Here is a 25404-nt window from a genome sequence, read left to right as displayed (position 1 = left end):
GTCTTAAACCACATGACCAGCAGTATCAGCTCCTGATATCCAAAGCGTATAAAGGTTGTCTAGAAGATGGCCCAAAGAAGAGGAGCATCAAGCAGCAAAAGGAGACATAGTTAAAGAAGATGAGCATGTGATGCCTCAAAAGTGGTCCAAAGTAATATCTGAATTCCAGATCTTTTGTACATAATAGTAATGTACAGTTAAATCAGTGAGTTGTGCTCCAAGCAGAACTTGAAAAAAGCTACTGTTTGGGCCTATGACAAAGAATCTCTTTGATAGTATGGCTGGAGGCCCCATGGGGATTCTAGAAGTCCCAAAAAAGTAACTCCTCTAAGCTGTGCTTTCACCGAACCTCCCATAGGTATGGAGCTCCGTCTTTCACCATATCCTTTCACTACTGCTATGTTCACGGCCTGGAAAGAACATTGGATAAGGACAAATATGTTACCATAGATGTTTTGCAAGCTGATTTATGGGAGGATAAAACTTTTTCATAGATACCCAAGATTCCAAAGAAAATGAACCAGAGGAAGCTGATAAAATGCACAACAGCTTTGCTATCTCCTTCAAAAATCAGAGCTGGCTGAATTTCAAAGGGAGGGGTTGAAGGACCTTATGATTCTGTATTTCATGCTTCACTGGACCCATTGATACTGGACAATAATTATCTATGCTTAAGAAGCTGGGGGCAGTTCAGAGAGCTTTGCGCTGACTATCATGCCAATTAGAAAGAAATAGAAAAGAACTCAAGGGAATAAGCTCTGTGACTCGAGCAGATCAGGCAGACTTATAAATGCAAGCAGCTGCTGTTTATCTGCATCTTTTGTAGCTGCTTTAAATCTACATGTTTCTCAGCATGTCAGGAGTGGTATGGCTGTCATTTGAACAGTTTCTTCAATTGGATGCCTTCCAATTTTGCTGGAGTACAGTTTCCATTTCTACCCTCATCATCATCATCATCATCATCATCATCATCATCATCATCATCATCATCATCAGTTTCCCCCTCAAATTGGAACTCACAGTGGTTCGCAATTTGAATCAATACAATTAAAAATATATATAAACAAACATTAAATACAATTAAACTATAGTATTAAAACAATTCACACCTCAAGTTAAAAGGATAAATTGAAATTAAAAAAGTTCAAAAGCTCTTATAAACCCCCATGCCCCTTCTTTTAAAACTTTTTGTTTTCCAGGCCTATCTGAATAAAACAATTTTAATCTGTGAACGAAGAGAAAACTAAAATTCATAAGTTTTCAAAATTGTGAAATTTGTCACTTTTGACTCTGCTTTATGTGTCACAATTACTTGGCTGGTTTGTGTCCTATACAACTTGCTTTGAGTTGAGCCAGCAAATTATCTCCGGCTAATCCTAACCTACTATTAGTTATAGATTCAGTAAAGATGCAGGCAAAAGAAAAGCAGTCTCTGCATAGTTTAAAAGTGAATTGTAAGGACATGATGATGGGTCCAGGTTTCAGTGGTGTGGTTAAGCAACTACAGGCTCTGAACTTGTGGTCTTCCAGGCTCCTGTTTAGAGGGCCATGTGTATTATTTCACTTGTAAACACATAGCTAACATTTCTCTTCTCCTTCTCCTCCCATTTACATACTTTGCAACTACAGTACTTCTATGCTCCTGATATCTTAAAATCAAAGCAAGAACTTAAAAAAACATTAAGGACTGTTCTGAATCCATACCAGGTCATCTAAATTCATTTTGATCTTAGTGCTATAATAACTACAGGAAGGGCATTGACTTGGAAATAATGGCAATTTGGAAAGTAAACAAATAAATACAGTATAGTATTTAAAGTTTTTTTCAAAAACACCATTTTTAAAAACTGCATCCACAGTTACTAAATAATTTAGCAAAAAAAGTGCTATCACTGGGCTTCTTTGCAATTCGCTACATCTTCTGCTGCTCTCTGGATAAGCATTTGCAATGCAGTTGGTTGTGGGGTTCTGGAGTTTGGATTTGAGCTCCAGCAGCCCCGTTGTTGACAAGGGATGTAAGTTGTGACCCTTTACAGGATAAACACAAGACAGTAAAATTTGTTGTTGTTCTTGGGGAAAATATGCATGAGTGCAAACCTGATAAATACACATTTCTGTCAAGACACAGAATTCAGAACTATGGTTCCACCTTATTGCATGCACTGTTACAAAGCAGAAGCATTGAACATTTTGCTGCATCTCTGTGAGTGATCAACATGTTCCTTTTTTGCTTGTTGTGTAAGTGTGTCAATTAACATAAAAATCACCAGGCAAACTGGATAAAAGAAAGTCCAAGACACGAAGGAATATGTTTCCATAAATATCTGACATATTTTGGGAAAGTATGATCCTTCTTCATTAAATATCTCTGTGAACACAACTAAGCATTGATTGTACCTTGTAGGGTAGAATAGAGATACAAAGCTGTACTGGGGGCATTTATCTTGTAAAAATGGGAGTTCTTCCCTCAAATAATTGACCTACTCCCAATAATAATAAACATTTTCATGAAAAGGGTTGTTGTGCATTTTCAGGGCTGTATAGCCATGTTCTAGAAGCATTCTCTCCTGATGTTTTGCCCACATCTATGGCAGGATGCCTGCCATAGATATGGGCAAAACGCCAGGAGAGAATGCTTCTAGAACATGGCCATACAGCCCAGAAAATGCACAACAACTCAGTGATTCCGGCCATGAAAGCCTTGGACAACACATTTCATGAAAATACCAATATTTAATCATATTTGTTTTCTATATGCATTCAGCAGTGCAACACCCAAGATATTTAGGTAGAGCAGCAGGTGACATTCCCTCCATTTAGTGCAAGTGAATTTTTTCAATTTTTTTTATTAAAACAATTGTTATACATCATTTGTTATACAGCAGACCCATAATATTCAATACAATCTACAATACATTTTTACATCTACTGTTATTTTTACTCTTATATATATATTCTATCCCATACCACCATGAGTACAAGTGAATTTATATAGCAACTGAAGCTGTGTTATTTTGGCTGAAAAGGTTAGAACATCCCACAAACATCTATCTTTTCCTCACTGAAAATTAAAAATGGAATGATAACATGCTACCTGAGGCAACCAACTTAAACTGCCAAGTATTAGAGCCATCCCTGATGGGAAGGAACTTCACTTTCCTATTTAAATGGAGGCTCAAATTTTCCAAAAGCATGACAACAGTACAAATGAAAAGCCACAGCTCCTGCCTTGATACTTGGGTTCAGCTGAACAACCAATTTACCCAAGAGCAAACTATTTCTCTTTGGAAAAGATTTTCTTCTCTACTTGACCCTCCACAGGAGCATCTCTGTCAGGGGCTGGTCACATGCATGTTTCTCACTTGTTTGTGTTATCAAACCATCTGTAAAAACAGGAGAAAGTTCATAAAAGTACTCTGGAGCTGGGTTGCTTGGAAACATTTCCTGTGTGACACATTTCCTCCACTTAAGAGCATTCATAATATGGGATGAATTTGGTCTACCTGTAGTTACTACATTTCTCAATAAGGCTGTAGTGAATCAAAGATGTATACCTCTACTACTGTAGAGCCATTATTATCTGAAACACTCCATCAACTGCTCAAGGTTTCGACCACAGATGCAATAATAAAGAGTTTAAAAATTGCAACTGGTACAAAATTGTTTCTTGGTCAGCTGATTCTGGAAATGGGCAGGAAGGCAAAGTGAGTAAATAGGTCCAGAATATGGGTAAAATCTAAGATCTGGGTCATATGGCAAACTGGAATAACAGGGGGGAAATGGGAGCAGAATCATAGTGACATAGAGTTGGGGTAATCCAATCCAACACTCTGCCATTCAGGAACCAAAGCACTCTCGACAGATGGCCATGCAGACTATGTTGAAAAACCTTCAAAGAAGGAAACACTCACTCACTCTGAGGCAGTATATTTCATTGTCAAATAACTTTTAACATCAGGAAATTCTTTTATTTTTAAAAAATGGAATCTCTTTTCTTGTAGTTTGAATTTTTTGCTCCATGCCCTTGTCTTTGGAAGCAGAAAACAAGCTGATTCGGTCTTCATTTTTTCCCTTTTTTGCTGGCTAGGCAGCAACATCTACAGAGTCAATGCTGCAGTCACCACCATTCCTGCTAAGTCTTATATTCTGAGCCCATGAAACATAGAACTTACTGTATGCAAATGAAATTGGTGCCATGGCTTGGAATTGGAATTGGAGCTCATTACTCTTGGCATTTCTCTATCTTGCTGCAGTGGATCTGAGTGCACACAACTGCAATATCATCTGTATCTCTTGGTTTGTCAGTGTACCAACATGCACAAGTTCAACAGACATACAAGCACCTTTCCACTGAGCCAGAAAGCCACCAAGGCTTGTCATGTTTTCTTTTTCCCAAGCCATGCAAGGATACTCCTTGTACAATGGCTGAAAGTATACCCCTATATCCTCTCCATCCTCCGTCACATCCTGTTCTTAATATATCCAAAATCACCTCTATGCTTGGCCATAGAGACCTAGCATCAGTTGAGATGGGATGAAAATAGGTGGCCAGACATTAAAACCACCTCATGCACCAAGCCTGAAATTCTTCTCCCTCCATTGCTTCTCATCCTGAATTTTGTCCTTCTACCGGGACATCCAGGGCCCTTCCAGACAGGCCTTATATCCCAGGATCTGATTCCAGGTTTTCTGCTTTAAACTGAATTATATGGGTTTGCACTGCCAGATAATATGAGATAAACAGAAAATCTGAGATCAGATCCTGGGATATAAGGCCTGTCCAAAAGCGGCCCCAGATAAGCACAGCAGTTCCCTGGGATTTCCGCTGGTGTCCTGAGACCTGGAAACCTGAGTCTAAAATAACTGCTGACAAACAAGTCTCAGTATTCAAGAATCAGTTTGCAGGTGGTCCCCAAAAGTCAATCCAGACCCAGCTCACCCTGTACTAGGTTCATCTGCATAACCAGCTCATCCTGAGATAAGGCAATTGGGAACTTTTGTGATCTGAATCCCTTTTTGAAGCCAGCATGCACTGAACTCATTGATTATGAAAAGAATGTGCAGGCACTACATTTTTGTTTGTTTGGAGGACTTTACATTTGGGGAGTACAAAATAAGAGTTTGCTTGACATTACACAACCCATCAATAACCACTTCAAGTTCTCCCTTGGCTGCTTAAAATGGTCTCTCTTTAAATTGCTAAACAAAACAAAACCTTTCAGTCCTGGCAAAAATAAATAAGGAAATAAAACTGCTCGTCCCCCCCTCCTCTTTCATTGTTTCTGCCACCTCTCAACAGTCTTTATTCATACCCAAACAACATGGGATTTATGGCTGAAGCTGAGAGTTCTTCGCCCACCACCGCCTTCCAAATGAATTTCATTTTTATTATTCTGTTTTTATTTTCCTTTTTCTTGACAGTTTCTCCTTCAACTAAATCCTCATTTTATTACTGAGAGAAGATGTGTTCTATGGTGGCCTATCTGTTCCAATATCAAAAGAGAATCTTTCCTCTCTCTCTGTTTTGAAAACACATTCATCACAATGGAGCTTGAGCACCTACCCTCCATAAGTAATCCTTCACATAGCTATCATCACAGTCATTAAAGGCACAACAGCAGCCTTAAAAAGCAGGTTGAAATGCACTTTGGTACTTCACTGTAATCATTTTATTGGACTGGCAATGACTGTCCGGATAACTATCATGGGGAATCCCTTCTGGTTGATGCACTGCTGCCATAAAACCAGCATTTCGTTTCTATGAACTAAAAGCATTGGGGAAATTTAGGCAGAATGTCAGGCCATCAGGAATGTTGTACTTACTTACTTAGGCGATCCCTCGACGTTCGAGGACGATGGTCTTCCAACCTTGGTATCTTGGGCGTGTGTTCTTAGGTGACTGAAGAGACCGATTCTTGACCCGCATATTCTCCCGCAGTGAGGACATCGGTTTCCAGGTGGAAGGCGGTCCCGGTCGGGGTTAGCTTGACGCTCCTTCCTCTTGGCACGTTTCTCCCTTAAGCCCTCCGTTCGTGCCTCTTCAAACTCCGCAGCACTGCTGGTCACAGCTGACCTCCAATTAGAGCGCTCAAGGGCCAGGGCTTCCCAGTTCTCAGTGTCTATGCCACAGTTTTTAAGGTTGGCTTTGAGCCCATCTTTAAATCTCTTTTCCTGCCCTCCAACATTCCGTTTCCCATTCTTGAGTTCAGAGTAGAGGAGCTGCTTTGGGAGACGGTGATCGGGCATTCGGACAACGTGGCCAGTCCAACGGAGTTGATGGCGTAAGAGCATCGCTTCAATGCTGGTGGTCTTTGCTTCCTCAAGCACGCTGACATTTGTCCGCCTGTCTTCCCAAGAGATTTGCAGGATTTTCCTGAGACAACGCTGATGGAAACGCTCCAGGAGTTTGGTGTGACGTCTGTACACAGTCCACGTTTCGCAGGCATAGAGCAGGGTTGGGAGGACAATGGCTTTATAAACAAGCACCTTGGTCTCTCTACGGATGTCCCGGTCATCGAACACTCTCTGCTTCATACGGAAAAATGCTGCACTCGCAGAGCTCAGGCGGTGTTGTATTTCAGTGTCGATGTTGACTTTTGTGGAGAGGTGGCTACCAAGGTAGCGGAAATGGTCAACATTTTCTAATGTTGCACCGTTAAGCTGTATTCCTGGCTTTGCAGAGGGATTAGCTGGTGCCTGTTGGAAGAGCACTTTGGTTTTCTCGATGTTCAGTGAGAGGCCGAGCTTCTCGTATGCTTCTGCGAAGGTGTTTAGAGTGGCTTGTAGGTCTTCTTCTGAACGCGCACAGACTACGTTGTCATCAGCATATTGGAGTTCTATAACAGATGTTGTGGTGACCTTGGTTTTGGCTCTCAGTCTGCTGAGGTTAAATAGCTTGCCATCTGTCCGATAGATGATTTCCACTCCGGTGGGAAGCTTCCCATCAACAAGGTGAAGTATCATAGCGATGAAGATGGAAAATAAGGTGGGGGCAATAACACATCCCTGCTTGACACCTGATTCAACCTTAAATGGGTCACTTTGGGAGCCGTTGCTGTCCAAGACTGTTGCCATCATGTCATCATGGAGGAGCCGCAGGATGTTCACAAATTTGTCAGGGCACCCGATTTTTTGGAGGATGGTCCAGAGAGCGCTGCGATTCACTGTGTCGAATGCCTTTGCAAGGTCAATGAATGCCATGTACAGAGGTTGGTTTTGTTCCCTGCATTTTTCTTGGAGCTGTCGAGCAGTGAAGATCATGTCCACTGTTCCTCTGGAGGGGCGGAAGCCATTCTGGGATTCTGGGAGGGTGTCTTCTGAGACAGGGAGAAGGCGGTTTGCAAGGATTCTTGCGAGGATTTTCCCGGCGGAGGTTAGAAGGGAGATACCACGATAGTTCCCGCAGTCTGTTCTGTCCCCTTTCTTGAAAAGGGTGATGATGGTGGCATCCTTGAAGTCTGCTGGGATTTTCTCGGTCATCCACACCTTTTCAATAAGCTGGTGGAGTTGTTGCATCAGCTCAGGTCCACCCTCTTTGAAGATTTCAGCGGGAATCCCATCAGGTCCGCTAGCTTTGTTGTTTTTTTGTTGGCTGATGGCATTGCTGACTTCTTCCAAACTAGGCAGTGCTGCAAGCTCATCCCTGGTTTGTTGTTGCGGGATTTGTGAGAGGGTCTCTTCGGCCACATTGGAGCTGCGATTCAGCAGGTTCTGGTAGTGCTCTTTCCAACGTAGTGCAATTGATGTTTTGTCCTTCAGAATTTTGGTTCCATCTGATGAGCGTAGGGGCTGTATGCCATGGTTTCTTGGTCCATAAATGATCTTTGTGGCTTTGAAAAATCCCTGAGCGTCATGGGTATCTGCAAGGTGTTGGATTTCTTCAGCCTTCTTTGTCCACCAGATGTTCTTGAGTTCTCTGGTCCTTCTTTGGACCTCGGCTTTTGCACTGGCATAGATCTTTTTCTTGGCAGCACAGTTGGTGTCTCTCTGCCATGTTTGGAAGGCTTTCCTTTTGTTATCAATCAGCTGTTGGATCTCTTTGTCGTTATCATCAAACCAGTCTTGATGTTTCTTAGTTAGGTATCCAATGCTTTCTTCGCAGGCTGTGATGATGGAGGTCTTCAGTTTGTTCCAATGTTCCTCAACATTTTCGGGGTGTTCTGTGGGTAGATGATCTTTGAGTGTTGTTTGGAGAAGGGCTCGTTTGGAGGGCACCTGAAGGGCTTGGGTGTTCATTTTTCGCCTTGTTTTCCTTCCTTGGAGTCTGCGTTTGGGGACGATCTTGATAGCCATCGTGGATCGGATTAGCCTGTGGTCTGTCCAGCAGTCATCAGTACCTGTCATGGCTCTTGTGAGAAGCACATCGCGGCGGTCTCTGGCACGTGTGATAACATAGTCCAGGAGGTGCCAATGCTTTGACCGAGGGTGCTTCCATGATGTCTTGAGCTTGTTTTTCTGGCGGAAGAGCGTGTTGGTGATGACAAGGTTGTGCTCTCCGCATTTGGTGAGAAGCAAGATGCCATTCGAGTTGCTGTTTCCGACCCCGTCTTTTCCTATGATCCCTGGCCACAGGTCAGAGTCCCTTCCGACTCTTGCGTTAAAGTCCCCCAGGAGGATGATTTTGTCCTCCTTAGGTATCTCCGATAGGATGGTATCCAGCTGACAGTAAAATTTTTCCTTGATGTCTTCGTCAGCATCTAGAGTTGGTGCATAGGCGCATATGATGGTTGCCTGTTGGTTTTTGGCAAGGTTAATTCGGAGGGTTGAAAGTCGTTCGTTGATGCCAGTGGGTGCTTCAGTCAGGTGCTTCACCAGGTCGTTTCTGATAGCAAAGCCAACTCCGTGTATTCTTCTTCGCTCTTCTTCAGGTAGTCCCTTCCAGAAGAAGGTGTAGCCTCCCTTTTCTTCCTTCAGCTGCCCCTCTCCTGCTCTCCGGGTCTCCTGAAGGGCTGCTATGTCGATCTTGAAGCGTCCCAGCTCTCTTGCAATGAGAGCAGTCCTGCGTTCGGGGCGCTCGCTGTCAGTGGAATGTTGTACACCTTGGAAAAATATGTACTGTATTTTTTTCCAGCAAGAATATGTCCAGTGCTGTTTATTCTATCACTTAGGCACATTATAAAGCAATGTACCAAAAATCTATTCACAATACTATGTACCACACAATGCAAAATGTCATTCTATGATTTTATCTACTGTGGGTGTAACAGAAATCTGAGCTTCTTAGAAGGATGTCCTAAGAATTCAAGATCAGCCAATAAGAGCTGGATCATATAAAATTTGGGGTCCTTCAAAGAGTGGGAAATCTGGAGACTAGTGTTTCCCTTCTTTCCCAAGAGAAAGCATAAATATTAAACCAGACAATTTGATAAAAATAGAAACAAACATTTGGAGAATGAGGTGAGGAATCGAACTTCCTGGGATATATTACAAGAGAGTGCACACAGGAACAATTTGAAGACAACACTGTAAATATAACCATTAGTATCAGTTTGGCTTAATCAGTTGCCAAGTAGAATTTAAACCATGACACTAGCAGGCGGCATTCACTGGCTTCCTTAAAAGCAGTGCCCAGTTTTTCATTAGTTGTATTCATGGCATCACAGATCTAAAAGAGAGTGCAGTTAAGAAATGCTACTTTTCATACAGTAGTCTAAAAGGAAGATGAGTGTTTATAAGTTATCCCCCAAATTGCTTTGCCAACATCCTTCACCAGCTTACTGTCCACCACCATCAACTACTCCCAGAATTCTTTAAATGGACAGGAGAATTATTTATTTATTTATTTATTTACAACATTTTTATCCTGGCTTTCTCACCCAAGGGGACTCAAGGCGGCTTACAACAGTTGGCAAAATTCAACGCCTAAAACAATTTAGAACCATGATGGCTAACGACTGTATCACACAAAGCTGATATTCCATGGCAATCATACAATCACTAATGGTGGCTACATACCAGCCTAAGTAGAATGCTCCCATCACACCAAGACAGTGACAGGAATGTTGCCGGACTAGCAACTATTGATTGGGTTTGCCATTCAATTGCGATAAAGTCCTAATCATAGGGACGAGGCAAACTGACAGTAAAATGTACATGGTTTGCCTTTCTTGTGTGATAAAGTCCTAAAGCAATAATAAAAGAGACAGTAGAATATTATTGCTCTAAATAAGTAGTCTCAAATAAGCAGGGCAAATGGACCCAATGATGTAACAGTTATTGTAGTGGGAGGTAACACCTTCTAACACGAAAAAAAATCAGTAAGAATGGCATTTTTCTCACATTTTTCATTGTGAAGGGCACAAACTACTTTAAACAACCACAGCAAGAAACAAAACGTCTGGAATTTTCTGAATTTAATAAAATAGAGGATACATTTAATGATAACAGTGTCAAATGCCCACAAACCACACTGCCAATTAAATTTACACTAAGAAAGCCACATTTTTTTCATTGAGCCCTTCCTTTCTTATTAAAAAAGTTTGGTGAAGTACCAGTACACTTTGGCAGAAAAGACTAAATATCTTATAAAACTCCAAATCCCTGATTCCATAGGTCTGAGCCATGATACTTATAGTGGCATCAAACTCCTTTAATTTTACAGTGCAGATGCACCCTGAATAATCCCAGAGTAAGTGATTTAATCCAGTAAACATACTAAATTATGTAAAAAGTTCAGATGTGCTGACAAGTTACTATTCATCCAAAATCTTTAACACTGGATATATTGTGTTGATTTCAAACTCATAGCTAGGCAATACCATTAATGAAACATTTTTCTCTGTTTTATCTTGTAAGAGGATACTTTAGCATTCAAGACCAAAGTTTGATACAATTTTTTTCATTCTCTGGCTATTACAACAAATACAAATTGCATATATGAATCACAAACAGTATTAAAGTTTTAGCTTTGAAAGCTTGCAAGTTGAAAATTCTGCAAACACTTTCCATATGCTTGCTACATGAAATTCAGTTACGCTAAAAATATTATGAGGAAACACAGAATGCCTTTAAGCTCACTAGTGATTAAGTTTGCTGTCACATTTTACGTCCCAAATTCCATCTGGTTCCATCAGCCAAAGAGGTCATGGCAAAAATGCACATTTTTGCACTACACTTTTTTTCATCCCTGAATAAACTTGGGAAAATATGTGTTTCAACTAAAAAGACCAAAACTTGTTCATGAATTCCAAAAAATACTTTGTAAGATATTTCAGAAATCAGCAGATATGTGAGACATGAGGGGTTTTTAGTTAATCATTACTTTTACATTTCTCTTGATCAGGGGTCCTCAAACTTTTTAAGCTGAGGGCCGGTCCACAATCCTTCAGACTGTTGAAGGGCCGGATTATCATTTGAAAAAAATACAAACAAATTCCGATGCACACTGCATATGTCTTATTTGTAGTGCAAAAACAACAACAACAACAACAACAACAACAACAACGAAAGAACAATACAATATTTAAAATTAAAAACAATTTTAACCAACATACATTTATCAGGATTTCAATGGGAAGTGTGGTCCTGCTTCTGGCCAATGAGATAGTCAAGTTAATTAGGGTTGTTGTTGTTGTTGTTGTTGTTGTGTGCCTTCAAGTCATTTCAGACTTTGGGTGAGCCTAAGTCTAAAATTTATTTATTTATTTATTTATTATTTACTGCATTTATTTACTACATTTGTATCACACCCTTCTCTCTCCAAAGGGGACTCAGAGTGGCTTACAAATTATATGTACATACAATATATTATATTATTAGCATAGCACAATATTAGCATTATATATTACTATATTGAACTATACCACTATACTGTAATATTATTAGTAATATTATATGTAATATAGAATATATAATTAATATTATTATATGGTATTATTATTAGTGTTATATTGTATTACATTATAATATTATTATCAATATTATATGTATATACAATATATTATATTATAAAACTGAGGGCGGGGGCCAGGTAAATGACCTCGGCGGGCCGCATCCGGCCCCCGGGCCTTAGTTTGGGGACCCCTGCTCTTGATAATGCAAAAATATACAACCTTGAAAGAGTTCTGGCAGAATAACAGGAATGACTGTGGCCCTGAATATATTTATAAGTCCTACCAAATTGGAGTCAGTTCCCACAAAGCCCAAACCTGGAAATATCCTGACCTTACAGAGTAAACTGGGAAATCTCAGTTTACTTCAGATTAATTCGGGTTTACCTGAGATGTCATTTGGTCACCTCGGGTAAACCCAAGACAGGTCTCAGATTATAGGCTGTCTGGAAGGGCCCTAAGACTACAATGCAGAGAAATGATGGTGAATTGTATTTGGCCAATAATTTAAAGGAGGGGTGGGGAAAGTGCAGCCCAAAACATGTAGAAATTCCCCTCCAGTCTAGGTTCTGTTGCACATCTCAGCAACAAAACAACCTATTTTAATTTGCACCGCAAGTCATACTTGAGATTTCACCCTTCTCCAAATTCTGCAGTTTTCTTTTTGGCTCAAAAGCTGCATACTATGGCCTCATGTACACTGCCATATAATGCAGTTTGAAAGGTGGGACCTATGATGTATATGTTATATAGAAATGTGTCTATTAGAGAGTGCTCAATTGAGAAATTGTGGTCTGGATCTGCCAATGCTAACCACTACCCCCTCCCCAATAAAATACTTATTTATTTATTTCCCATATTTATACCCTGCTCTTCTCACCCCAAGGGGGACTCAGAGCAGCTTACAGATTGGTCATCTCAGTGCCACAATTTCAATAGCGTACAGGATATTGAACAGGATGCCTTTCCATAAGGGGAAGATGAACACAAAATCTATGGATCAGAGCAAATTCCATATAAAAATAAATACTGTATAGACGTTGAACTTTTTTAATGCAGAATTCCACAGAAAATTGGTTAATGATGGCTTGGATCTGATTGATTAATTCTAACTAAAATACACCAAATGAATTAACTGTAGAACATAAAGATAAATTTAGTTAATTTAACAAGTCTGTTCTTAGCGGGACTTGCCATAGCTTTGAAACTAATATGTGCAACTGTGAAACAAATAGGCTGATTGATATATCCCTAGTAAGTTGTCTTCATTTTCTCACCTTCCCACTGTTTGGATGAGAAAGGTGTTTTCTTCTCACACTGTTTAGGTCTTGGGCAAAACATGGACTTGATGCTCAAATTCTCCTTGCTCGATCCTTCTTCTATTACTTCATTGCCAATACCTGCTTATTTTAATATGCTTGCTAGCTTATTCTGGAAGGAACAGAATTTTACCCAGCTACTAAATTCCATTTGCCTTGGCTATATGTCTGCTTTTTGTCTCAGACTTTTGGCAGATGAAACTGAAAATACAGATGAAGGAGACAGGAAAGGCCATTCAAATTATGAGTAACTTAAAGGGTTGGTGAGTACAATTATTCTTGGAAACCCACGTGAAAGAAGCCCTTAAATTCTGTGGATATGGGAAATGTGACTTAACCTTGGCATTACAGTAAGTGATGCCCGAGAAAAAAGCTATATTAAACCCATTGTTTTTAATCTCAGTCTTTATCATTGTTAACATGTTAAAATGGCAGACATGTTTTAAGAAGAGGTACTCTTTCAAGTGGTGAAGATGGCGTATTATAGTATGTCTCTTGCATTGAGCAATATTTGCCAGACTGCAGTATCTGTGAGGAAATCCCATTGTAGGAGAGGAAACAGGTTAATCATAGGAAATACAGGCAGTACCTAAGCTACGAACAAGATAGGCTCTGTAGGTTTGTTCTTAAGTCGGAACAAGTACTTTTTAAAGTGTAACTCCAAAATATATATGCTTTGGATAGCATAGGGAAGTGTTAAGACCCCTGTGGTGTTTGTTTTGCTGTCTGTGTCCCTGTTCAGAAGATTTCACCTCACTGTCTATTCCTGTGATAACTGGATTTTGAAAAAATGTACTCGTTGTGGAAACAAGGATTGGTGACAAAGCTTTTCCCCCGATAACTCTTACAGGAGTTAATTTCCCTTCCGAGGAGTAGATTTCTCTCACTTCCTGGTGTTTCAGCCCCATTCTTAACTATGAGTCATTTGTAAGTTGGATGTTTGTAACTCAGGGACTGCCTATACAAATTCCCAATAATGCATGGCTTGACTTTCAGTAACCAATATGCAGCATGTAGGAGAAAGTTTGGGGCCTCCTACTCCCTGCACACACAAGACTTTGCAGGAAATAGGAAGCCCTGAACTTTCTCTGATTATGTCATACTGACAACATGCAATAACATGGCATCATCATAAAGCTAATTCAAACTGAAGGCAATGCTTCCTGCATTTACTCTGACCTAGACAATAAAGGGATACTTGAAAAATCCAGCAGTCTCTTACATGTTGACTTTCAACAAAACAAGGATTGCATCCTGCATTTCAGGAAAAGGGAATGGGTGGCTCTCAATGCTAAACTTCCCCCAAATGCTGTTTCCTAGGACTTGTTTTTTATTCAAGGCTTTAGGGATAGGTTTTGACTTCCTCCACAATTCTGCTGCATGAATACTATCAGTACATCTGACTTTTCCTGTTGCCAAAAAACATGGATTTCCTTGAAAGATATCTCTAGCATGGGGAGGATAATTAGAAGAATCATGTGATAAATGCAAAGCCAAGGCACATCTTAAAATGAAAACTGTAGTCCTCGGTCAGTTAAACCAAGCTGCTTACTGAATCAGAATGATACGTGACTATGGACTATGCCTGGTTTCTTTTCTCTTTTTTTGGAAGGGGGGGGGGTAAGATTATGCTTGCATTCAAGAGGATATTGGTGCCACATGTTTAACCAGAAGATTGGGTTTCAGCAACTGTCACAAATAAAGCAGATTCTAGAAAATTGACATTCTTTCCCTCAGATAGCCTCTTCACTTATATTTGTTGTAGGAATTCCAAAACTGGATTTAGGGCAAATTTTCTTTTTGTGGTCAAAGGGAATGGCTAGTATGCAATAAGAAGTAAGATAAACTGGCATTGGCTCTCCCCAGCTCTGCCAGAAGCAATTCCTTCATATTTCAGAGCAAAGAGAGCGTTAAGCAACAATCCCTTATGGCTCTTTCCAGCTGGTTTTTAAAAGAAACTATGCAGTCACCTTACCTGGTTTCTGTCCCAGCTATTCGTGAAAAGAAATGGTAACTTCAAGGACCAGTATCTACGAATGGAAAATATATTTATGTTTGTTCATCATAAAGGGGTTTCCTGGCACCCAACAAAATCTGTCAGTAAGAAAAATGCAGCAGCAAGACTTCAGCATAGTTTTCTCCTAGGATTCACACATCTGGGCATATGTGGACAATTATTTGGCTCAGAAATACTTTTGTACTTTTTTCTGAACATCCCCCACTTTTTTGTGCATAGAACAACCATGTGCAGGACAATTCCCAAGGACACCTTGGGATGTGTGAATAAGGGGAAAATACAGTGTGCATTTTTGTCTGCAGTCCTTTGTAAGAGAGAAATTATGGAACCTAATCATACTTGTATAGATGAAATAACTTGCTCTTACAGTAGAGTCTCACTTAGCCAACATAAACGGGCCAGCAGAATGTTGGATAATAAGGAGGGATTAAGAAAAAGCCTATTAAACATCAAATTACATTATGATTTTACAAATTAAGCACCAAAACATCATGTTTGACAACAAATTTGACAGAAAAAGCAGTTCAATACACAACAATGTTATGTAGTAATTACTGTATTTAGGAATTTAGCAACAAAACATCACAATGTATTGAAAAGATTGACTACAAAAACATTGACTACTAAAAGGCAGACTGCATTGGACAATCCAGAACGTTGGATAAGCGAGTGTTGGATAAGTGAGACTCTACTGTATTTCTCTTTCTCTCTACCTCTTTTTCTCAATTTCTTTCTCCCCCTCCCCCCCAGATGATTTTTCCCCCTTACATTTCTTAGATTGTATGGTAGATTTCAATCAAACACCCAAAGTAATCACCCGGGAAGGGCTTTATCATACCACACTATTATACCTTCATAGCAATGCATTAGTTCTGCTTTTAGCCCAGCCTTATCTCACAACATCATTGTTCTCCAGACAGTGCTGGTTTTCAGGGTCATTTAATGTTTTTTCCATGCTGGAAGTAGTCCATTAATGACCACTTTTCCTAGCAATAATTCAGTAACCAGTTATAGAGCTCCTATTAGTGGGTGTTATCCATCCCAATTCCAAGAATATCTCTGGCAGAGAAGTCCCAGACAGCTTCTAGTACTCAGGTTGGGGAGTTGACATTTTGAATATGTTTCTAGCCCTTTTAATCCCATATTCTGGTTTCTGATTTTTTTTTTGTTCGGTTGCTGATATATTATCACAATGTGCTGGCATGTCTTTGCATCATGCCATGCTATATTGGCTGCTGTAAACCATTCTATACTTTTAATGCATTTTAGTGGTTTAGATTTTATTATGTTGCAAATGTGTTTGATGAGAGTTATTATGTTTAAGTACTTATTTCTGGCTTGCTATTATAAGTTGATATTGATATTTTTTTACTTATTGTTTCAATTTTGTGTTGTCTGTCTGTTCGTTTTTTATTATTGCATTGAATGTTTGCCACTTTTTGCTTGGAAACCACCTTGAGTCCCCTCGGAGAGATAGGGCAGGTTATAAATAAAGATGATGATGATGATGGTGATGATGATGATGATGATGATTATATTGTAATGCTATTACAGCTACATTTAAAAAAATATAGACAAACTCCACATGAAGCAAGGGACAAGGTACAGGAGTTTGTTATAGTATTCTTAATGCAAACATTAAAAGGCAAATGTAGTAAGGGTACAATAAAGTACATCAACAAACAGGTGTCAAGACATTCTCTGTAATCTAGATAATGTATTAAAGAAACCTATGTCTGGATACAATAGAAAGGTACTTTGCTCATACTAGGAACACTCACTTCTCCACATAATTTTCAAGACAAAGACTCAGCTGATATGCATTAGAGCAAGAGAGAAATTTCAATTTGAAACACTAAACAAGCTTCTGTATATGTTTCTATGGAATGATTGAACTGATGGAAAAAGAGGATGTGTTACTTCTGAGCACACGTGTGCAGAATTGATTCACTTGCCCCTTTTAGAATTCCCAAGCTCCAGGCAAGTAAGACTAAGGTTCGAAACTTTGTAGCCCAAGGACATGCTTTGGCTGGCAATTCCTCAGGTTTGTGTATTTTTGCTAATTTAGGGAGAAAATAAGAAGACTATAACAATAACAATAATATTTATATAGTGAAAATGCAACCTGGGACTCTAATACATTTAAGGGAAACCAAGAAAAAGAATGATAAAAAGGTGAAATTCCTCTGAATTTTTATGTTGAGAATTTTTCAAACTTCCCAAGAACATGGCATACAAAACTTTCCTTAGGCTGATCATCAGAGTTGTATACAAATTAAAGTGTACATAGGGCAGAGGGTATTCAAACCCCATTGACATGGGAGACACTGGTGTTCCTGTGCATATCTTTTGGGAAAAGATTAAGAAGCTTCAAGCACATGCTACAAGTGCTGTGCAGTAACATCCTAGTCTCACCCCAGTTCTTGAAGATATATCAACATACAGCAAATCCCCTCTCAAGAAAAAGCACATTGTTTTGTATGTTTGTGTATGTGCATTTTACACAATGTGATAAACCATGGCTCTGCATAATGCTTCATTAACCATAAATTAGCTACATGACCATACACCAGCCTATATGTTTCTGTGTTGCTCCGCCTACTAGTATGACAATTAAACAAACCAGGTTGTCTCAATCAGTCTGTCTAATCGCTGTGTTGTCAATCCAAGGTCTTCAGTTTGAATGACATTCTAATTAAATGCTTGTTATGTTAAGCAATTGGGCTAGTAGTGACCAGGAGCAATCAGGCAGTTTGCAGTTCTTTTACACCATGCCAAGATTCTACAGATTATTCTGGGTAAAATACAGGCAGTGTTTGCTTTGGTTTATTATCAAGTGTAGGAAATAGTTCAGGAGTAGACCTTTCAGGGAAGGTCAAAATTAGTCCAAAGAAACAATGTCCAATATGAAATATTAAGGTCCAAAGTTGTAATCCAATAACCGAAACACTCACTTCGCCAAGCGAAGTGAGGGGAGATGACAAGGTCCTTTAGTCCATGAAACTTGAGCAAGGCTAGGAAATAACTTGATACTTGGAACACAAGGCTTGAACAAGGCAACAAGAAACGAGGAGCAAAACCAAGATCCGTGGAATTTACTTGGCAAGGTCCGGGAAGCAAGGCAAGATCCGTGGAAGTAAACAAGGCTGGGAAACAAGGCTTGGAAACAGGAACAAGGCTTGGAAACGGAGTAGCTGTCCACACACGCTACTCCAGTAGCTGACGAATTGACTCCGCAAGATTCCAAAAGGGGCAAGGAACCTAAATAGGGCCTCGTTTCCCACCAGAGAACACTTCTCTGGGGAAACCAGAAACGAAAGTCAATCTCTGTGTCCAGATGTATGACTCCCTAAAATTTCTCATGGAAGCAGGCTTAATCATCAGAATGCTTTGCTGCGATTCTCAGGCTTCGGCGATTAGCCTGCTGAACTCCTTTTTGTTGTAGATAATAATTACGGCGAGAAAATGGGGGAGATTTTGACTCAGGGCTTGTTTGGCAGATTTCTGGAATACAAACCTCCTGCAGGTGCAAGGGCTCTAATTCAGGCTGGGAAAGTTCCCTTTCTGGCTGAAATGGTGGAAAACCCAAGTTTTCCTCTTCATCTGTCACAACAGCACTAGGAACGGGACTACATGGCCCATGAGTCATCACAATAGTATAACATGAAGGCATTTCTTTGCCCTTTGACCTCCCTCTTATTTGCTATTCTGAGACTTCTGCGCAACCCCCGAAATTCCAAATGACTAGCCCAATCTAGAGAAGCAGCCTCATCGCTTTCAAGGCCACAGGGCTTGTTAGTGTTATCAGGCCGAGGCTGGGAGCTACTCTCTCTTTCTGCTTCTTGCACCTGAAAACCATCATCAGTAACAACATCATTTCTTCCCGTGGGAAAGCCTTCCTGCTCCTCATCTCCCACAGCAGGAACACTCTGCACCTGAATCCCATAATTCCCATCAGAGTCATCTTGAAACTCATCCTGAACCTAAATCCCATCATCTTGAAACTGCATCCCAGAATCCTCCTCAGAGTCACACAAAGGCTGAGTCACAACACATGATCACTATGGCCAGGCACTTGCATGGAGCTCTGCGACCGGTGTTGTTTGCCATTCCCTTTCCCTGTGCTGATTGATTACTGCAGGGAAAAAGTAATGGTGGTGGTGTCTGTCTGGATAGGAAATTAGCCAGAAATGGCCTTGGTTCATCTGCCCAGACTTCTGCAAAGTTCTTGGATACTCCAGAGTTTCCAGCAAAACTTGAGTATCCCCAACTTTATCTAAAGTGCGGCAAGAAAATCTGGTACACTCATCAGAAGTCACTGTGCATTCTGGACACAGACAGCAGTGAATTCATGCCAACTCATGGTTTTCTGGCCAATGTAGTGTAGCCCAAAGGCTAGCCATTTTTTTGGCTGCTTTGTCTACCATAAACTGTCAGCGATGCAAATGTATAAACAGAGTGTGTGATCGTGTGTGAAGAGAGTGCATGATCATGTCTCTTATCTAACTTTGTGTTGCAATTCAGTATTTATTATTATATTGATTTATACCTTGCTTTATCTCCCAAAGGAGACTCAAGGCGGCTTAACATAAAAGCATTAGCATACAATTTAAAATATATAAATGTGCAAACATTAAAACAGAATTAAATATAAACAGCATTAAAATCACAGTTAAAATCCATTAAAACACATCCAAAGCACCACCTGACTGAGGTTTCCTGAAAATTGCTGTTTCTAGGGGACTGGCATACAGGAAGTAAGTTAATCAAGTTTTCGTAAAAATTAAAGAAAAAAATAGCAACCACATTTTAACTAGAATGTGTAGTCGTCAGCAGCCGTATTTTATTATGTTCAAAAGGGGTATAGGAAAATTCCATGAACTTCCGATTACTCGCCAAAATCCTGGCTCTGTCTCAGAAGGGTGTGGATGAACAGTCATTAACAAGCACAGTACCTCCAGATACTTGAGATTTATACAATTTGAGTTTGTATTCTTTCACAGCAGTGCAAGAAGACATCATCTTTGCTCCCACTATTTTCAAACAATAACACAATGACATAGCAGTGAGATCAAAGACCTGTAGAAACAGTACTTTGGAAGGAAACTGATTAGGAAAAGGGGACTATTTAGAGAAAAGTTCATAGGGGAGGCAGGAAAATTACAAGCCAGAGAATGTAGATTTTGAATACAGCAGAGAAAGCACCCCAAATATGTATGTCTATGTTTCATTTTAAGTTTAGTTTTCCAGATGATCTAGAAAATTCTCAAAAGAAAAAAATAATAAAGGGGTTTTGGAAAGCAATCTAAAAACTTTGTTTCAGTTTTCTTGAAATTTTCCAGAACAGATTTCCTGTCTAAAGATCCTGCTACAGTAACTGAGTGGCTACTACAATAAATTATTCTCATGGCTTCTGTTTTGAAAGTAACTGTTTACCAAGGGAACAACAGCCAAGAAAATCTCACAACTTGAGATATTCATGAGTCAGAAATTACTTGAAGGCACAAATCATCATCACCTCCATCATCATCAGGGTTCAAGAATGCCATATAACAAACAAAGCAGAAAATGACTTGTAATTCTAAATACTTCAGCCAATGCACTGTTCTCTGCTCTTTCTCCATTTTATATCCATTATTAATCCTGTTTCCTGAAATGGATGTACAAATGTGGTTTAGACTAAAGCAGGAAAAATTGTATTTTCATTAAGATCTCCAATATCATATCAGTAAAAATTGTAATTGTAAACATAATTTTTTTTTCTTTTTGCCAACTGTTTACCCAAATGTGCCAAATAGTTGGATTCTAAAGTTCACACAATTTTTATTTCTATGCATGAATGAGCATGTGATCGCCACAGGATCTACCTACAGAAAAACCCTGGTCCAGACACCAACATCTATACTTAGAACTGGGAAAGATACTTTAACACTGGAGAGAGAGTAACTGCCATTTAAAGCATACAGTACGGAGTTAGATGGACCACTGGCTTGACTGTGTATAAGACAGCTTTCTATGGGTTAAACCCATCCACTAGTTCTAGCTATAATGGATCCATTCAACAAGTGGAATTTACAATTCAATAATTGAATTGTAAATCAATATTTAATATTTCCTCCAGTTGAGACTAACAACTGCATTAAGACCTTGTGCATTTTAATTCCCTACTGTGGAGACCTCCAAAACCTTAGATTCTGGAAACACCATCATTGTTTTTGCTATTCTTGAACTGTTTCCCAGGCTAATCTCTTTTGTGACATCATCCCATCCTCTAAGGCCCTGGACTGAGTAAACGATGGCTGCTTGAATCCACTTTAATTTATCTGCCAATCAGTTCCCTTTCTCTCCGTTTTCCTGTTTACTATAAAGGCAAGAATCTCAAATGGGTCAGAAAGCCAACAGTCTCACTGGGTTTCCACAGCGTTCCCAATCCCTCATACCACACCACCCTGTCTTCAGAATACAGTCAGCCTCCCATCTCCACGGATACTGTATCCACAGATACAACCATACACAGCTTGAAAATATTTTTAAAACCCCAGAATGAAAACCTCAAATTTGTATCGCCATTACTACATCATTGCATATAATAGGACTTTGAGTGTCATAGACAGAACGCCACCAAATAGAGTACAACACAGTTTATTAAAGTTACAGAACTAAAAAATGCCCGTAGGAAGCAAAGGACTAGGCAAACACTTGTCTTCAGTGTGAAAAGTAACAGAAACAGCTCCGTTTGAATTAAAACGGTTCGAAAGGATAAACCGGATTAAACAGGAGTTTAATCCGGATTAAAACAAAAGTGCTTACTTCAGCCTGACAATTTAAACAAACAAAAGTTGGAAAACAGAGGTCAAAATGAACACAAAAAACTGGCAGCAGATTCCTCTCTGCTACTCAAAAGCTACAGATGAGTAACTCAGACTGTTAACTCCTCCGTGCAACGAGCGAAATCCGGATCCAGGCACATCAATCAGGGTAACGACGGTCAGCATGGGTCCCAATCCGGTCCAAGGTCGAAAGCCAAGTGCAGACGTCCACAAGTTCCACCGATAGCCACAGAAGGGATAGTCCAGGGTCGTAGTCAGTCAGTCAGTCCAGCGCCAATCCAGAGTAGGTAATTAATGTCCGTCAAAAAGACGACAGAGGTCCAAGCTATCAAAATTAAACACAAGTTGCACAGAAAAACCCCACACAGTTCCTCCCGCCGTCTATGCCCAGTGTCCTTGGTAACTTACGTACCCAGCAAACGAATCACACCCATCTTCAGGAAGTTCCCCAACAAGAGCCCAAGCGTTCGTCCAGATTACCTTGCCCAACGCAATTAGCCATTGATCCTAAACCCCATTTTATCCCAGTTCATAACTCCTCATCGCTGTCAGCTGCTATCCTAATTCCAGGTGCCTCATCATCATCATCCTCATCAGAGCTAAAACACCTTTGACTATGCCCCACAGCATCCCCAGCTGTGGATCCCGCTCCATCCCTCCAGCCTGTCCATGGGTCTGATCCTGCAACCCGCCAATTGCCTCCCATGCTATCATTGCCGGTGACACCCAAATCCTCCCTCACACGAGTCCACTCCATGTCATCCTCCTCTGAGCTAACCATCTCTTCCTCCATTCCCTCGGTAAAACCCTCAAATGAGTCTTCATCTGTTGGTTCTGCAAATAAGTCCCGGAGCCGTTTCCTTTCACGCTCCTCAAAAGAGTCTGACTCTCGAGGAGTCTTACGACCACGTCTCCTAGTACCGGAGCCAGAAGGCTCAACCATAACATTGAGATCCATGGGAGATCCTGGAACCAAACTCCAATGAATATCAAGAGCCCACTGTATGTACTAGCAGCAAGGGCATGACCATCCCCGCCCACACCATAAAGTTTTCATAGAATATAACTGAGAATTTTTTTAAAAGTTTACAAGGGCACCATTTTTATTAATCTATGACTGTCATTGACAGCTGGCAAACCTCTCACTTCCAAGACCACCTGCTATTCTTTCATTTCCGAAATACCTTCGGTTCAGATTATCAAAAGATTGCCTTTCTTCATATCATTTTGTCAATTTTAAAAAAATCTTTGAGGAAGGACTGCTTCTTGGTCCCACCACCATCAGAGATTTGGTAAGGACCAAAGAGAGGGCCTTCCAGAAGGTGCCCCTGCCACCTTCCATCTCCTTTTACCAGCAGGCAAAGACTTTTGACTGTTAACTGCCGGATGCAGAAGTTCTTCTAATTGGGGTGCAATATATTTTCATCATCATTATTATAACAAGTTTAACTATTCTGCATTGATGTTTTAAATATGATAATTTAACCGTTTTTATTAGAGCTGTGCAAAAAATTATAAGAGGCTCTTACAATTGGCTCTTTCCAGACCCAATGCAGGACAGGGCCTTCTCGCGTAAGACCAGGCGGCGGAGGGAGAAGAGCCACCCCAAACCCAACAAGTCTTCCTTCTCCACCAGGTATAGCTTAGCTCTTGTAGGGTTTTTTTTTAATAAAGAAAGGAAAAAATAACTAATTTCACATCACGTTGTATTAGATATGGCCCAGACCCCTTAGGACAGTGGTTCTCAACCTGGGGTCCCCAGGTGATTTTGGCCTTCAATTCCCAGTAATCCTAACAGCTGGTAAACTGGTTGGGATTTCTGGGAGTTGTAGGCTAAAGCCCCTGGGGACCCCATGTTGAGAACCATTGCCTTAGGAATTGTTCAAAACACTTTAGAATCAAAATGGGGGTCGCACAAATGTTGTAAAGACAAACAGTTAGTTTTTTGAGTCATGCACACCCCTAGTATGTATACTTCCCATATTATCCATTGTTTACACTGTATTTTTACCTGATACTGTGAGCTGCCTTGGAGGGAAAGGCAGGATATAAATTAAATTAAATATTTTTTGAATTCCACCTATCATTTTGTTTCCTGGTTTCTCATTTCTGGGGCCTATTTACTAGTTTCACACCTTCAAAGTTGCTGGTAGCCAATTCCTGATGTTTAATTACTGAGTAATACTATAGAGCCCAAGCTTAGTTACTTGCCCACATCATGGAAGTTCACCATCAGGCACAACTGGGGTCTCTCCAGCTGTGCTATTGGCTTATCTTTTATCATTTATTACTGCTGATCAGACAGAGATGTAAACCACCTCATGGACAGATAACATCTCTTGAAGTTGCATTTGTTTCCTCCTTAACATATTCTGCAAAATCATAGTGTGTTTTTGCATCTCCCGGTTGAAATGAGATTTCCGTTATGAGTGCTCTTTGTTCCCCCATCTTGCATGACGCAAAAGAAAACAATATCTCACCTCAAGTTCTACTGCTAAATAATCTTGACTCAGGGTGCATCTACACTGTACAATTAATGCAGTTTGACACCACTTTAATTGCCATGGCTCAATGCTATGGAATCATGGGAGTTCTAGTTTTACTAGCTAGAAGAATCATTTGCTGACAAAGAAGACATCCAAGTTCTCTCATTAAGTCCCTGGTTAACATCAGGTAGCACTGTAGGCAAAACTATAATCACAGTAATCAAGATGGTTGAACTCACAGAAGTATTCATTTGTACAATGACAGCAATCATCATTACCAGGAAAAGGAAAATTTTAGCCACCTGGCTTGGTTAACATATCACTCCCATAATGCTTGCCTGTGTTGGAAGTTCATGGGCTTTAAAATAGTTCATCATTCATCTGTTTGTTCCACAAATATATTCACATCAATATGTATCCCAGCTTTCTTCCCAAACTGAAAAACAGCCAAAGCCAAAGGGTTCTAGAAATCCAAATACTGTATCTATGTATTTTCACATTAGGAATCTCAGTTCTTTAGGTGTGTATCTCCTAGAAGAAAAAACATACTCTCTGCCTGTCCCTTTTTTCAGCTTCTTTTAAAATGTCCTAATTTTCTCTCCTCCGTTTTCTCCTTTTGTCCGCACCTTATCTCAGTTGTTTTAAATGGAGCTGAAAATGGATTCAGTTAATTCAGCAGTAGGAAGAAGGGTAATTTAATTTTTCCTTTTCCAATACGATCAGGCAAAGCAAACTGCTACAGCTCCTCCTAGCACGTGCATTTTTAATCAATCATCTTGGTGACATGGTGGTTCACCATAGTTGGCATAGTGGTTTAAGTATTGGGCTACGGCTCTGGAGACCGGGGTTTATTCCCCACTCAGCCACGAAACACCATTGGATGACCTGGGCAAGTAACATGTTCTCAATCACAGAAAACTCCAT

This window comes from Anolis carolinensis, chromosome 2 (assembly GCF_035594765.1).
Source record: "Anolis carolinensis isolate JA03-04 chromosome 2, rAnoCar3.1.pri, whole genome shotgun sequence".
NCBI lineage: Eukaryota > Metazoa > Chordata > Lepidosauria > Squamata > Dactyloidae > Anolis > Anolis carolinensis.
The sequence above is the reverse complement of the archived record's forward strand: the minus strand, read 5'-3'. Positions refer to the sequence as shown.